Here is a 17,656-nt window from a genome sequence, read left to right on the forward strand (position 1 = left end):
CTTTTACCCCTTTTCCTCTCCCTTGCTAAAAACTGTTACGTTCCTGAAGCTAGCCCCCAAGATGCAGTCCCTTATTTGGTCACTGACTCATTCCTGAGACAAAACACCAAGCTCTACGAATCAAAATCCATTATTTGGCCAATATGTCTAATTAGAATTTACCAACTCCCCCTCGCAGAGACTCCTCCCTTTCCCTGAAACTCCCACTCCAGAAGAGACACTCTTTCCTTGCTTGCTTGTGCTTACTGCTGTCATCTTGGCAGACTCCCTCCCCACCTGCTTTCCCCTCCAGGCTAATAAATCTCCTTTGTGCTGAGAATTTGGCATCTGTATGTGTCCCGTACCAATTCCGGGGGACCAACCTCCCTTTCACATACAGTTCCAGACACAGGATGACTGATAAGTAGCACCCCTTACCTGACATTTATTTTAAACAACATAATCTTAGAGTCATTTTACCAGGCAAAGGATGGAAATAGTAAATGACCACTCCCCACTTTCTGGGCAGTCTTTCTGAAAACCCAAAGATGCTTTCAAAAGAAACATCAATTTTTAAAGCTTAAAGTAGCCAGAATTTTCATCAGCCCTCTATTTCATCGGCCCCAAGGCCATGGAGACCAGCGCTGTGCATTCGCACGGGTTTGTAAATATTTGATCACAGAGGTGGAGACGTGCATACTACAGACAGAGACAAGAAGCTTTTGTTTATTTCAGAAATTGTCACTGCCAGTACACCGGATAGTCTAGAAGTCTATCCCACCTCAAACCGTCTAAGATGCCCTTAAAACACTCGAGGGTGTGGTGCCTGTCTGTTGTCTGAGCCTCTCTCCTGAACCTATCAGATTCCTTCTTCTCACTCTGCTAAGCTGCTCCAGGAACTGGGGGATGCTCTCGTGGTCCATTTGTTGAGTGCCTTCTGTGTGGAAGGGAAACACAGTGTAATCTCTTCTCAAGTCCTGGCTCAGATCAAGTGCACATCCTGTGTGGGTGCTGGAGACAAAGCTGTAGCTCAGGCAAACAGATTTCCTGTGCTGGGGAGAAGCTGCAGACCCTAGACACATCTTACAGCAGACAGTCCCCTGTTTATAATACTGTACTTTGCAACCAACAAATAATAGTTGAAGAAAAATATTTGTCTGTTTCAGAAAATGACCTCGTCTGAGTTTTTCCTTTATGTAGCATGGAATTTGCCCGATGATGATGATGATGATGATGATGATGATGATGATGATGATGATGATGGAGTGATGTTATGAATGCATATTCATCCCGCTTAATCTGCATATCATTAAAATATTTATATTGACACATTGATTGATACATGTGTTGGGGAGCTTCAGCTCAGAGCCCCATTCCAAACCCTGCCCTCAGCATGCCAAACAGCAGCTCCCTGGAGCTGCCCTCTCCAGAACCCACCAAGGCTCAGCGCCTCCCCAAGAGCTGCCCAAGACCACGCCTGCAGGGTATTTAAGACCTGGTCCTCAGACCCGCGGTGTGATTTTTCTCCCCTGCCTTTCCAAGAATCACCCCGGAGTTGCTTTGTTCTGATTATTAAACCTGGACTTAGTAATTCGGCTTGATTGGCTTAATGCATTGGTGGAGGATTCCCGATAACTGGGGATCCAATACTTATCAATAAGTTTCAAATAAGCACTGCCTATTTTTTTATTTGACAGTTAAATGTTGGCCCTAGTTAGACAGCAGTTTCAACTAACCAAACAATTATCCATGAATGTTCCATCAGAGCCCTAAATATTTACCAGCATGCATTGGGGCTTTCAGTGTTTCCAGGCAATGCTTCAGATGCCTGGGAGAGAAGACTGAGCTCTGAGTCTGTGCCACAGGTAAAAGGATGAAAACCCCCGCCATGCAAGAACATCAAAAGACTGTTGGTGTTTCCTCCAGCAATGTTCTCAGAAACTCAGGAGAATCTAAGATTTGGGTTTCCCAGAGGGAGTGAGCCAAGGGGTAGACAGGGGAGTTATTAAAATGATGAAATACACTCTAGCTGTGAGGGAAACGAGGGCAGAGTGTGGCTTCCTCAAAATAGTACTACAGACTCCAGGTTACTCGGGGATATTCCTTTCTCCTCAAAGGAGGAGTTCAGGGAGCCAATAGGGCATCCAGTGGGGTTTCTAGCCGAGAGAGGATAATGGAAGGATCCTTTCCCACCCCTCTGTCTATTTCAGTGCCCCGTTAGCCTCCTTTATTAAGAATACATGTCTGCATCCCGCAGCTTAGAGTCTGCCAAGAGAGCAAAGCCTTTTCAGCTTCCCTGGACTAATCAATACTCCTTTCACTTAAATTCTCTTTCGACCTTCAAAAGCAGCTTCGGTTGGTGGCTTGTACTCCTGTTTGTGTGAAAAGGGTCCTGTTGCTAGACCTGGTCGTTACAGTATCTCTGTCTGCCTAAAGATAAATTTCTTACTTCCAGAGTTCTAATTAAAAGTAGGGCCTTGCTCCAGATGTCTTAATTGGGAAACCGGACCCAACATACAGGAGGAAAAAAGGTGTAAGCTCTATATCCCTCCCTCCCTCCCTTTCTCTTGACACAATTAGAATAAGTCAAACTAGGTGTCACCACACATTACTGTGACCTGCACTGACACCTGGGAGGAAGGCATGTACCACTTACCTGTTCTATAAGTTTGATCCAAGATCATCATGCTAATCTCAATAGCCAAAGCTTAGTGGCTGGCCCCGTCATGGGGTCCTATGGTGCACATATCTAGGAAGGTGTGGAGGACAATGTTCTTGGAGGCATGGCAGGCAAAGAACAGAAAAGTCATTGTCAGGTTCAGCTACATGTCTAGTGACAGCAAAATATTTCCACCTAAATGTGAGGTGTGTAAAAGTCCCTCGAAGATCCACATGTTCACTTCAGTCATCAGACCCCAGTGAAAGGTGACCCCATGAGCAATAACTGTGCAATTTCTGTTTATGAGTCCCGCCCGCTCTCGTCCTTGCTAGCCACACTGCATTCTTTTCTATTACTGTAGCAAAACCCACTAGGCCAGATATTAATAAGAAAGAGGTTGTACTGGCTGGTTTTATGTCGATTTGGCATGAGCTAAAGTCATCTGAGAGGAGGGAACCTCAACTAAGAAACTACCTCTATTCTTTAGATAAGCATAAATAAATAAATAAATAAATAAATAAATAAATAAATAAATAGAAACTACCTCTATAAAATCAGGCTGTAGGTGTTTTCTGAATTAAGGATTGATGGGGAAGGACCCAGTCCATTGTGAGTGGTGCCACTCCTGGCCTGGTGGTCCTGGGTTCTATAAGCAGACTGAGAAAGTCAGGGAAACAAGCCAGCAGGCAGCACCCCCTCATGACCTCTGCATCAGCTCCTGCTCTTAGACCTCTAGGTTCCTGCCCTGGGTTCCTGTCTTGGCTTCCCTCGGTGATGAAGCTAAAAACGGTAAGGTAAATAGATAAATAAGTAAACCCTTTTCTTCCCAAGTTGCTTTTGGTTATGACCAAAACATATTCACCACAGGAGTAGAAACCCTAATACGAGTGTTATCTGGATCTCACTGCGGGAGATCAAGGTCTGAGATTGCTCAGTCCCCTGTCTTCGGCCTCTGCTAAGGATCCCTTGGCTCCTTTACACATAACAGCATAGCCAGGAAGGAAAGAGCAGCCGGTGAAGGAAGGCAGCCTCTAGGGATGTCGTTGGTTCACAGAACACTCTAAAGAGGAGCCCCTGAGGTCTCAGGACAGCTGCACCAGTCGCTTCCTGGAAAGTTTGCCTGATGACCCAACTACTTCTCAGTAGACCCCACAATCTATACGTTTCAGGCCTCTTAACATCAGTGCACCTGGTACTGAGCCTCCAGCACGAATCCCAGGGAGAAGCCACATTCAAACCAGAAGTTTCCATAAACTAGTTTTTCATTTCATATTTGCGTCTGAAACAACGATCGTGCTCAACGAAAGTTAACTGATGTGCTCTGTTAACTGGTTTCAAATTTTAAATAACAAGTTATGAAACTTCTTTATTTTCTGTTGTATTTTGAAGTTTCAACATTTAGCATCTCTGAATTTAAAAATCAGATCGCTTGGGAGAAATTTATTAATTACTTCCCAAATGAACCCAGTAGACGTAAGTATGAAAGCAGTTTTTTGTTTTCTTCGTGTTCAGACATGTTCACTGTTCATTCCCAGCAGAGGGGTTCAGGGAGACGGCTCCAGGCAGGCTAAACAGGAGTCACCGTCTCTCGGTTGCTTTCAAACTATTTTGAGCATTTGTGAGGAACAATGAACAGATTCCATACGTTCATCCTTCATAAATGGATGTCATAACGTTAATAGTACCCTTGGATGATACACTGTAACAAATAACTTAGAATCAGGGGTTTTTACTATCCCGCAAGTGATAGTATTTAGATGTCACGATATGCCACCCATTTGAAGAGAGATTGTGGGCGTGTTAACTTCCTTCCTTTCTGTCGTTGTTTATTTTTGAGATTGTCAGTTAATTACAACGTTTCTCCCTTCCTTTCCCCGCCCCCAAACTCTCCCATAAACCCCTCCCACTGTCCTTCAAATCCTTGGCCTCCTTTTCCCCTCACTGTTATTGCATTCAGATATGTGTTTTTATACGCGTAAGTATTCCTGAACACAACCTGTTGAGTCCATATGCTGCTACTTGCATGTCCTATGTAGTCTTCACCTCTCACCAAGGAAACTTCTCTTTGTAACGGACAGAGACCACCACAGAAAACCACAACCAATCAAAATGCAGAGTTGTCAGGTCCAGTCCCAGTGGAGACATCTGTAAGACACTCGCTCCCTCACCTAAGGCTCTGGAACATTGTGGAAGAGGAGCAGAAAGAGTGTAAGAGCCGGAGGATTAGGGAGTGTGCAGTGAGATCGTGTCTCCTAGTAGCTGTCTCCTTACAAGCAATTGCAATGCAATTACAAGCCATTGGCTTTTCTAGATCATTTGTTTATGAAATAAAATGATTAAATAAAATGAACACTACAACAACTAGGGCATTAATCTCTAGTCTTCTAAAATGAATGATCGAGGGCAGCTATAAGTTCACTTTCTACAAAATATTGAGAGTTTGGTCAGCCAATCTCCAAGTACTGGATGGCTGTAATAGTGACAGAATAAGCAAAATAGCCATACTTGTGTTTTAAGTCAAAGCCAAAAGAGAAAAGGCTAGAATTGTACTCCCCTCGCTTGAGGCTTAAATCACACATGGTGGAGGAAGAGTGCCACCTAGTGGTCAACGTTATTAACGACAGTCACCAGAAAATTAAAAGAAATTCTGAACTATTTCAATTACATTAAAATACTGAATCCCAAGCATCTGTGTTGGTGTCCGCAATTACTGCGATGGATATTTATCATGTCAACTGCTTACTCAGAGCTAACGTACTTTATGTCCTTGCCTATGTCCAGATAAAAATGTATACGGGAATTCAGAAAAGAACTTGAATTCCCCAAGTCTTTCCAGGTGCAGGAACTCCGGCTGGGGAAAATGCGCAGGTGGAAGTCATTAAAGGTGCCTGTTAGATGACGTGATTTAGTTTAAGAGGTCTGTATTGCAGAGGCCGGCTCGCTCGAGCAAAGGTGTCGCTCTCCGGATTTCACCGGAATACTGCAGCTACTCCAAGGCTCTCGAGCCCCGGCGGCAGATGCCAAGCACGTGACAGGATTTTGCGTATGCTGGACAAGCACTAAGTTAATAACCGAGCATCTTTAAACTTTTATGGTAGAAACTAGTTAATTATATAGTTTACGGTTTTGTTTACATTCAAGGTGGTAAGTAATTTTTTAATAAACCATTAATGGGTAAAATCCATGGGTCATCTGTCCTTATAGCCCTGATATGAAGGGACAAAACTGTGATATTTGCTTCTGCCTGCAACTACTTTATCAGCCCATGCTTGTACACACACAGACACACACACACACACACACACCCCAAGTGATCCTTCCCTCTCTCAAAACTACTTAAGTTAGGGCCTTAATCTGAAAAGACAGTGAAAAAAATACACTCCTTCAAATCTGCTAATAAGATGCTTACTCCATGCCCCTCCCCCTGAAAACAAAGGGTGCCCCTCCCTCCATCGCCAGACCCTTTTGTCCAGGCAGCTCAGCTCCCAGACTCGCAGGTCAGCTGCAATCTGCCCATCTCAAAGGCAACACCCACCGTAGGGACTTCCGGTGTTAGAGGTAGAGGCCTCTGTCTATAATTTCCTGTGACTTTGTTTCCTCCAAATGCTGCCTAGTAAAGCTGCGGAGGAGTCCGGGGCAGAAGCTGCTTGCAGAGAAAAATTGATTTTCTACAGTGGAGTCACTGGGAATATTAACCACATCCAAGGGCAGGCCCCATGCCCGGCCGTAGAGGGCCAAGACAAAATGAACTCAGTGGCATTTCTGTAGACTTTTTGTTTTGTATTGCTTTGTCTGGGGGCATGTTTGGTCTTACTGCTCTTTTGATTGTATCCTACGATTTCAGATTTTTTATTTTTATGGGTTCTGTTGTGTGTGTGTTTCTTGTGCTTTCTTTGTTATTTTTCTTTTTTTCTAAAGAGAGAGAAAGAACGCATGCAAGTAAGGTGGTAGGGAAAACCATGATCAGAATATATTGTATGTGTGATCAGAATATAGTGTATGAATGATCAGAATATAGTGTATGAGTGATCAGAATATAGTGTATGTGTGACCAGAATATAGTGTATGAGTGATCAGAATATAGTGTATGTGTGACCAGAATATAGTGTATGTGTGATCAGAATATAGTGTATGAGTGATCAGAATATAGTGTATGAGTGATCAGAATATAGTGTATGAGTGATTAGAATATAGTGTATGAGTGATCAGAATATAGTGTTTGAGTGATCAGAATATAGTGTATGAGTGATCAGAATATAGTGTATGAGTGATCAGAATATAGTGTATGAGTGATCAGAATATAGTGTATGAGTGATCAGAATATAGTGTATGAGTGATTAGAATATAGTGTATGATCAGAATATAGTGTATGAGTGATTAGAATATAGTGTATGAGTGATCAGAATATAGTGTATGAGTGATCAGAATATAATGTATGTGTGATCAAAATATAGTGTATGTGTGATTAAAATATATTGTATGTGATCAAAATATATTGCATGTGTGATCAGAATATATTGCGTGTGTGATCAGAATATATTGCATTGTGATCAGAATATATGGCATGTGTGATCAGAATATATTACATGTGTGATCAAAATATATTACATGAAAAATTATTTTTAGTTTTTAAAAAGATGGGAAAGGGATTGCAAAAGACATTTCAGTGTCAACCCATGTCTCCATGTGCAAACCCACGGCAAGCACAGTCACATGCACATGCATGCACACATGTGTATGCCACACCCAAGCATGAAAGAGGGGCTCAAAGAATAAGTTGAAAAAGAAACAGGTAGCACACAGAATGTTCCAGTAACATATTCAACTTGCCTACACACACACACACACTCACCCACACACACACTTTTCTGCTTTGTAACAATGGCAACCAAGGTTAGCCGACTCTACTCTGAGCAAATTCTCTTCTTCAGGGCAGATGACTTACAACACCAACATCTACCAGCCCTGAAGAGGGACAGTCTCTTCAGATCCAAATGAGTTCCACTTTGCTGTTTGATGTGGCCTCTGGGTGTACATGTGTGTTTAGTTGATGCAGTTGCTAGGTGTCATGTGTGTTTAGGGATGGCTGAGGTGTCATAATATAAACACGTGGACTTGCTGCATAGTCCGCATTGCTGCCTAATCCCTTTCCAGGACTGCCTGGCCCTTTGGTGGCTGCTAATGCCCACCTCTCATCTCAGTCTCTTCTTGGGGGCCCAGGAATTCCTATTCTGCTATTCCTATTTCTGTGCTGCCGAGTGCAGTGTTTCCTCACAGTGCACGGTTCCCTGTTATCCTTTCTCACATCTCAGAAGAATGCCCCAGGTCCCAAGGCACCTGCCTCTTCCCCCAGACCAAGGGGCGGGGAAAAAGAGCTCCACTTCTATTAGCAAATGGACGACTAGCAAGTCGTCCCTTTCTAACTGGATGCTGGGTCAGCGGCTTGCCAAGGGAGGCTAGGGAAGGGAAGGCAAACTGGACTAAAACACAAAGGCCTCATTCCTCACTGCTGCTTCACTCCATGTTGGGGGACATTTGATCACACTATGTGAAGATGTCTTGCTGTTCTTCCTTGCCTGCCTAAGGCATCTGATTGGTTTAATAAAGAGCTGAATGGCCAAGAGCTAGGCATGAGAGAATAGGCGGGACTTCCAGGGAGAGAAAAGGACTCGGGGTTAGAATTCAAGCATGTGGGGAGATGCCAGCGAGACACTGAGGAAGTTTGATGTGCAGAAGGGAGGAGAGGTAAAGAGCCACGTTGCAGAATGTAGATTAATAGAAACAGGTTAATTTAAGTTACAAGAGCTAGTTGGGAACAAGTCTAAGCTAAAGGTCAAGCTGTCATAATTAATAATATGTCAGAGGCCAGAAGAGGGCATCGGAGGCCCTGGAGCGGGAATTCTAGGCACCTGTGGATGTTGGAAACCAGTTGGGTCCTCTGGAAGAGCAGCAAGCTCTCTTAACTGCCTAGTCATCTATCCAGTCCCAGTTTTTCTTTATGTATCAGCTGGTAGACACAGACTGCTTTTATATGGCAGCTGTTGTCAGTAATGCTTAATAAATGTGTGCGTGCATACATGCCTTTGAATACTGATTTCAATTCTTTTGATCATAAACCTAAAAGTAAGACACCACACACTCGTGTAGTAATATTATTTTAGGGGTTTGTTTGTTTGTTTGTTTGTTTGTTTGTTTTAAAGAAACTTTTACTGTTTTCCAGAATGTCTGGCCAATCTTGAGTGGCTTCACGAAGACAGAGGCACCGTTTGCCACAACCTCACTGAAAGTTTTCCTCTTAGAAGGCAGCCCACCTAATATGAACGAGGTGACCCCTCCCTGGGGTCCTAATCTTCACTGCTCTGACCCTTAGAGATGTAGGCTATTTTTTTCCAGGGATCTATTGGCCACTCGTATGTTTCCTTTTGAGAAACGCCTGTCAAGGTCACTTGCCGATTTTATTACACATTTTCTTGCTGATAGATAGCTTGAGTTCCTTGTGTATCTTGGACATCAGACTCCTGCCACGTTATGGCTTAGAATATTTGCTCTAGTTTTGTGAGTTGTCTCTCCACTCTGTTTTTATAAGAATAGGACCCTTTTATAAGCACTTTGTGACAACAATTTGCCACGAATTTCATTAACATTCATTTCTGCTCTTTGTACATTTTTCATTTGCCACTAAGAGAAATTTTAACTGGAAACGCGGTGTCCTGCCTGTCGCCCAGTTCCTTGCACTCAGTGGGTGGGAAGTCACCTGAGTGCATACAGTAGGTGGCACTGTTTCCCTGAGTTCTCGAGTACTATGGGCCTGAAAGAGCCCTTTTAGCTTGATGTGGGAGTCCTGTATCTCCCTTCCTCCAGGGTCACCAAGGCTACCCTCAGCTCACCTGGGTGGAACTATTCCAAGGGTTCTCCACTCTCCCCGGAAGCTCGCTCAGCCAGCAGCACCTTTTCTGCTCGGCTCCACCTAATGCGTTTCTCCTGTTCATTTTCTCTCAAGATCTCGACATGCTGTCGTGCATCCTGGGACCTCTTCTGGGGTCTTCCAAGCAGTTGTGCAACCCCTCTCTCTGCGGTTCTGTGTACCCTGTACTGCCACACGGTTACACTTTAATTTCATTCGCTGTGTACACTCCTAAGGAACATTTACTGCAGCGCAGAAGTTGTACCCAGACCTGGGAACGGAAAGGCGGCTGGTACACGGGACCAGCTGAAAAGCTGAAAAGCTAGAGAAGAAAGAAACTCAGGACGATGTTGTAAGGACTGAAAAGGGTACGCAAGAGAGTGTGGGACGCTTTGAGAGGGTGCAAATGACTGAGTCTGGAGACTAAAGATGCCAAAATGCATTATTGTAAAACTGGGAGCCTAAGATGGGCAGCGGAAGGGGCCATCAGCAATATGCAGGCAGGGAAGGTAGCCTGGGCGGAAGGATCCGTGGCAAGGACCCCAGGGGAGTTGTTCATCCCTGTGGTTAGACAGAAAACACAGTAGGGCAGAGCTGGGGGCACAGCCTAGGGATAAATGCAAGCCCCACACCTGGATTTAACCAGCAGCACGGTAAATAAATAACACAGCAGCGATCTCTGGGGAACTTGGAGAGATTACACAAGAAAGAGGTGAGCCTGGAGAGACGATGAGAAGAATTCCCACATCATTTTAGAGTGTTTATCTAATCACTCAGCTGAGAGTCACGCTTGGAACACCGTCTACAGGCTGCACTGCCAGGGGCCCTGAGAGAATGAATCTGGGAAAGAGCCAGAAATCTTCTATTTGTCAAGTCTTCAAGGCTCTGAGGCGCTTGCCCAAGAACCACCTATTTCGAGAACACTTCTACAAGCAGTGGGAAGCCTTTGAGGGGTTTATTTATGCAAGTGTGAGATTTGTGTTTTAGGCTGAGGATGTGTGGCTCACTTGGTAGATCCTTTGCCTGCCGTGCATCGGGACCTGGGTTCCACCCCAGCACTGCTAAAAATTAAATTAAATCAAAATGTAAAACAAAGGTATGTTAGAAAGGAAAAAAAAAGAAGGGAGAACAATAAAGAATAATGGTGATAAATATTATAATCAACACACATTATAAATATGGAAAAGCCAGAAATAAAAATCTCTACTTTTCATTATAATTCTGTGGAATGAGACAAACTTTTAATAATCTGCGGGCTGATTGTGGTGACTGGTGCTTGTGATCCTTGTACCTAAAAAGCTGAGACAGGGGGTCCATTGTGAGTGTGAGACTAGACTGTGCTATACAGACCCTGTCTCAAAAAAGAAAAAGATCTGTGTTTTAAAGAGATTGCTTTCATGGATAAAATGTCAAGAATCCGAGTGATGGTGGCGCATACCTGTGTTCCTAGCCCTTGGGAAGCTGGAGCAGAAAAGCCGCAAGCCTGGTCTACATGGTGAGACTCAGTCTCAAAAATTAAAATTAAAGAAAATAAAGATTAAAGGCAGAGAAACTACTCAAGAGGCCTTTTAAGTGGTTAAAAATAAAATCATCAGGGTCTCCATAAGAGGGATAGTCAGTGCAAAATTAAAATACCCCAAACCTGGTAACAAGAGATTCTGTCTGTGAAGCCAAAGACAGCCCTGACTTCTCTAACATGATGGGACTCGGGCACAGAGCATGCCCAAGAGGAGGACACATCAGGGGGGAAATGATGCCTCTCAACAGAGTCACACAGAGCACCAGCAGCCTGTGGGCATCCAGGAAGAGATACACTGAGAAGCAGCGAAAGTCTGAGCCAGAGACAACCATGAGTCTGTGGTCCAGGAACACAAGATCTAGCAAGACCCAGAGAAAAGGTTCTCCATGGAAGCTCAGGGAGAGCTTTGTAATGTGGTCTGAGGAAGAGAAACCATGGGGTTCTAGAGGAATCTACTGAGAGAGGCTGGGGGGAAGGAGGAAATCAGGGGAGTCCAGTGTGGGCTGCAGAGAGTGTGTACTGCCTAAGGAAGGCCAGGTCTGGGCTCAAGGACAAGGATTCTGAAGCCATACTGCCTCCAAGCCTGCCAATCACTTACTAAGTGGGAACTGTGCAAGTAATTCTGCTCTGCCTCCTTTTTCTCCTTCTGTAAACAGGATGTGACCATCTCACTCAAGTAGCGATATAGTTATAAGTTAATAAATATAAAGGCATTAAGACTATATAGTTATATGTTAATATAAAGGCATTAAGACTCATAGCCGGTTCACACTGTGTTCCTAATTAATATACAGTATTTTGCTTTGTTGTTACTATTATTGCCATCAATATTGTTGGTTTCTGCTGTTTTTAATGATTTCACTCACCTTCCTCAGGGACAGAGACCATTTTTTAATTCCCTGTGTCCCCAACACCTGACCATGGCATATAATTTCCAATCGGCATACCTGAAATATTTGCATAACAAAAAACACCTACAGGGAACTCCTATTCAGTTGGCTGGTTTGTTGTGATGCTAATTAGTCAGAGTGCAGACCCACTGAGGGTTTGATTTTGCTTTCCTCGAAAATAAGAAGAACCTATATTTGTGATTCCAGGTACTCCTGATACCCTAGAGTTGAAGAGACCATAGAAGTCACCCAGTTCAATGTCCTTATTCATCTAAGGCTGTGCCCAACACCCACGGTGCTCACTTCCACTCTAACATTTGGATGAAAGCCGGGTTACCTTCAACTCACTTCTCCATCACCCTAGGCTTTTGGTTCTTACATTTGAACAAGAAACCACCCTCTTATCATTTCATCCCCTGGCCCTATTTCTACCCTAGGGTGCCATCCAAAGAGCGATCTCTGGGCTGGGAATACAGCTCTGTTAGGAGAGAGCTCGTCTGGCTTTCACAGGGTGTAATGTTGTATGCCTGCAATCCCAGCCCTCAGGAGGCAGAAGCAGGAGAAGCTCAGGGTCCTCCTTGGCTATGTAGAGAGTGTGCTAGTCTGTTGCCTGAGAGCCAGTGTCCAAAGAACCAAAACCAAATGAGGGGTCACTGGAGTGCACTTTTGTGAGCATCAATGGTCTGAGCTCTGCCCTGATTTGCACATAGTGGGTTATTCACAGACTAACTTGCCCAGAAGCGCAGTCAGCCATGTGAGGGATTTGGAAATTGTGGCATTCATGCAAAGGAAGTTACAGTAATAACTTCTGTCTGTGGCCAACTGACATACTAAGTGTGTTTCTAGACTGATTCCTGATTTTAAAAAAGAAAAGCAACTTTAAACCTGATATGTGTTTAACATTTATCTTCTTATTACTGAGTACATTATTTTACAAATGTACTTATTTCTGAGTACATTTAGCTGAATTCTGCTGATTTTTGAGACCCCTGATTTTTCACCATTCGATCTGTGACTGATCATCACAACAATGTGGTTTGGTTTTTTGTTTATATTCTTTTTTTTTTGTATTTTTTTTTCCATTTTTTTATTGAGAAAAGGAGAAAAAAAAAACAAGTTTCCACCTCCTCCCAGCCTCCCATTTCCCTCCCCCTCCTCCCACCCTTCTCCCCCTCCTCCCACCCTTCTCCCCCTCCTCCCACCCTTCTCCCCCTCCCCCCATTCCTCTCCCTCTCCCTCTCCAGTCCAAAGAGCAGTCAGGGTTCCCTGCCCTGTGGTAAGTCCTAGGTCCTCCCCTCTCCGTCCATTTCTAGGAAGGTGAACATCCAAACTGGCTAGGCTCCCACAAAGCCAGCACATTGCATAGGATCAAAACCCCTTGCCATTGTCCCTGGCTTCATCAGCCCTCATTGTTCGCCATGCTCAGAGAGTCCAGTTTTATCCCATGCTTTTTCAGTCACAGTCCAGCTGGCCTTGGTGAGCTCCCAATAGATCAGCTCCACTGTCTCAGTGGGTGGGTGCACCCCTCGTGGTCCCGACTTCTTTGCTCATGTTCTCCCTCCTTCTGCTCCTCATTGGGACCTTGGGAGCTCAGTCTAGTGCTCCAGTGTGGGTCTTTTGTTTATATTCTTAATGTGCTAGGTCTCATCTAACTCAGGCTACCCTCAAACTCACTATGTGCCTGAAGCTGCCCTTGAGTATCTGACCCTCCTGCCTCTAGCCCCCAAGTGCTGAGAAAACAGGATGTGCCACCACACCCAGCACCGCCAGCTGTTTTACCTTGGTTTCTTCTGTAAACTGGACTAGAATGATTACTAAAAACTCATACATGGATCTAGAACAGAAAGACATATCTGGTTATACAGTCTTAAAGTCCCCTCCTCTCCTTGATCTTTGTATCCATCTTTAAAGCTAAGTATACGATGGGAATTGCTTAAGTCATTGGGAAGTCTCTGTGCAGTGATATCAAAACCGATATCACAGTGATATCAAAACCGATATCACAGAAGTTTTCATTGAAATCCTCATGAATTACATTCCCAATTCTGTGTGAATGAGCATTACCCATAGAAATTATGTATAATTTTTACAAGTATCAAAGAGATCTAAAAACCACACTGAACTGTACCAGTAGCTATCTATCTACCTAACTGTACAGTTCTAACCAAGACTCAAACTCCAGGTGTTTCACTATCAAATTCTTTGAAAACATGCTGAAAGGCTTAATGCCTGAAGTGTATACCGTGGGAACGATGTATGGTTGTGTGTATTATATATGGCTATATGCACATGCTTGTATGTATGTATGTATTATTACATATGAGGTATGTATTTATTTATGTGTGGATGTGTCTACGTGTAGGTAGATGTATGTATGCACACACTTGTGTAGTGAACTTTGACACTCTCTAAGACTGTAGCTGTTCAGAGACGACGGTCAATACAGAATGTTTGCTGAAGATGAGCCAGAGTGGAGACCTCTCTCCACTTTCCAAGACCAGACCTATGGATTCTGTGTCCACAGCCACACAACCTACTTGAATCTCTCCTTCTTATTAAAACGACCCCTGGACCCCAGGCTCCCCTCCCAGTACACTCCCAACCTTTGCTATGGCAGATGCTTTCCCATCGTGGTGCTCTCTATTCCCAAATGGGTCTGTTGACCTTGAGAGAACTATTGTCTGCTATTGCCAAGGCTGGCATAGAAGGTCAAAGGTCTGAAGCCCCTGGGATTATCCATGGTGGGGGTCATTTAAGGCTGTTCCCATCTCTTTTCCTTCCGGCCAGTCTGCCAAGTGTTGGCTCCACACGGACTCTCATCTGACATAGCGACCCCCACAAACCCCATCAGTGCTCCTCAGCAAAGGCAAGAACGGAAAGTCCTTTCTAGCCAAGGAAGGCTCAGTTTCCTTGTGTTTCCACCGAGCTTGGGGAAGAACTCCACGGATGAGACAGAACACAGCTCAGTTCCTGCATGCACTGGCGAGTTGAACTGCAAGTTAAGCTTCCCTAGCACTTAGAGTTCATGTGTTAAAATCGACTCTGTGTTCCCGTTTCCCACACTTCTCATTTGAAGTAGTGGCTTTGCTGTTATTCCTGTTACTTTCTCTTGTCTTTTCTTTTTCTCTCGTCTTTTTTGACTGCTTCAAAATGTGTCAACAGTCCAAGATGCTTTGCATTGATGGCAATGAGCAGCAGAGAGGCATAACCGCTGGAACTGTTGAGAATGAGGGACGTGGGAGGCTCTGCTCTAAATGGAGATCTCAGCATTACTCCAGGGGAGCAGGAAGGGCTCTTAACTGTTGACTGGTTTTTAAAATATTCAAACTCTGAGTCTCACACTGTGCCAGTCCAACTAGAAAAGAGTGAGAGTTCAGAGTGTCTTTCTTCCTCATCTGGCTAAGGGCTCTAGCAGGCCAGAGCACGGCAAAAATGGCACAGGCAGGCTTTGCCCTTCCCCCTTCCCTCTCCCTGTAAACCATAGGTCACATCTCTAAAGTTAGCCAAAAAGGTCTGTTCCTTTATTTAGACACCTTTTTATGCCAGGTTCATCCCTAAGCTAAACACCAAGGTCTGGCTATCAAAATATTGAAGTCTGGTAGTCAAAGGCCCCCTTTTTGGCTACCCAAATTAGAATGCCCAATCAAAACACACCACCGAATCCTAGCCCATTCTAACTCAGACTCCCCTTTCTCCTCTTAAAAATCATACCTGCAAGGTCACTTTCTGCTGTTTCTGCCTCAGAGAAATTTCTGAGTCAGAAATCAGCCACTCCACTTTTTTTTTCCTGCTTAATAAAGGATCTCTCTGTGAAAATAGACGTTTGGGTGTGGTTTGTGCAAAGATCTAGGAGGGAGTACCCCACTATGTGGGGGTCCCTTCACCTAGTATTAGATTACTAGGAGCAGGTGTATATTGGGAGTCTTTTGGATTGTCTGTGGCGCAGGCTTCAGGAACACAGCCTAAGACCATGCCCTCAGAGGGCTGCCCTGGGGTTGCCATCGAGTAACTCTGAAGGAATGAAAACTGTCAGACCCCTCCCAAGATGCTTTTCTTCATTGTTAACTGTTGTTGTTGTTTACACAGTGCATTACAACATATCAGGCAACATGAGAGTCGTGTTTTCATGGATAGGTTCCCTTTACTCCCTGACTGTCGTGGAGGGAGATCACAGGAGGCCGAGGGGAATACTGCAGAGTCCATGGATCTATTCAAGAACTCTAACCTTACTCATGAAAACCTGAAAACCAACGCCACAACCATTCTCTACCAGGGAGATGCTACCCTTAACTTTTCGAGAAGTCTTGGGTGTGTACCCAATGAATGAAATCTCTAGGGCAATGGGTGTTAGCACATATTTTTTAAGCAATTCTGAAGCACACAAGAATGAAACACATAGAAGATCCGCCCACACCGAGGAGAAAACTCTGGATGTAGACTCTGCTGTCCATGCTGGCTAAAATGGCATCAGTACCCGTGGCATCAGTACCCGTGTCCAAATGCACAATTGAAACCAGCATTCAGCTTTAGGAAAGACTGGTCCGCATTACACAGAAGCACCTGGTTGCCCAGCAGAGGAGGTAGGTCATGTGCACACAAGGCATCTTCTTCACGGGAAAGTCAGTTAGCTTTCCATCGCCAAAATGCCCCTGCAACACCAACCATCTTCATAGAATATGCTATCGGGGCTCATGGTTTCAGAGCCTTCAACCCATAGCCGGTAGGCAATATTGTTCTGGGATCTGGGAAGGCGGAGAATGATGGCAGAAATGACATGGTAGAGCGGAACTCTGCTTGTCTCATAGTTGCCAGGAATCAAAGAAAGAGAGGGGGAGCAGGGTCCCAAAGTCTCCATTCAGAGGGACACCCACGGCGACCTAATTTCTTGCAGAGCAGCTCACCTCTTCAAGGTTCCACTACCTCTTGTGGCATCACCTGGGGACTGAGCCTTCAACACATGACTTTTGGGGAACATTTAGGTTCTTAATCATAGCAGGAGGGGATACCAAAATTATAAGAAAGTTTCTTGGAAAAAAAATGGCAGACTCCAAAATGAGATTATTAGTCAAAGCAGATTACTCAGTAAAACTATATTATCAACTTCTTCATACTAATTTTAATGCTCAATATTACTAAGGGTAGTCCCTGGAGAGAAGGCTTGCTTGTCTCTAGACAGGCTACTCCATAGGCCAGGAGGTAACTGTGGGAAAGTTACTAGTCTCTCATTGCCTGGTTGGTTTCTTCGTCTGTGAAGTGGGGATAATAACATTTTGAAGGAATTAAACACTACATTTTGTAGTAATACCAGACCTCTAAATTCTAAGTCCATCTTGAGTGAGCTGGTCTACATGACAGATGGCAGTCACGTGCACCATCTTTCCTGTAGCCAATGTGTTCTGAGATTAGCAGAATCCCTGGTTAAAGGTAAGTATAGAACACCCATGAGCATGTAACTTTCCCAGAGTCCGAGTTTCTGGGTCTCCAGTCTGAGCATGGACTTTTTGTAACATTAGGCAGCCTCTAAATCCAGGTTTTCCTTAATTCTGCTGTGGATTTAGAGCTATGTAAAATAAGAGCATGACAGGCAGGATGGTGGGGGGGAGGGGGAGATTGGCAGCTTTGGGGGAAATGTTAAGTCTTCCTAGTCACCAGCAGCTCTGTAAGTAATTCCTAATAAACCAACTCGACTCATCAAGATGAACTTG

This window comes from Microtus oregoni, unplaced genomic scaffold (genome assembly GCF_018167655.1).
Source record: "Microtus oregoni isolate MIOR12 unplaced genomic scaffold, Mior012 000001F_ref0000356, whole genome shotgun sequence".
NCBI lineage: Eukaryota > Metazoa > Chordata > Mammalia > Rodentia > Cricetidae > Microtus > Microtus oregoni.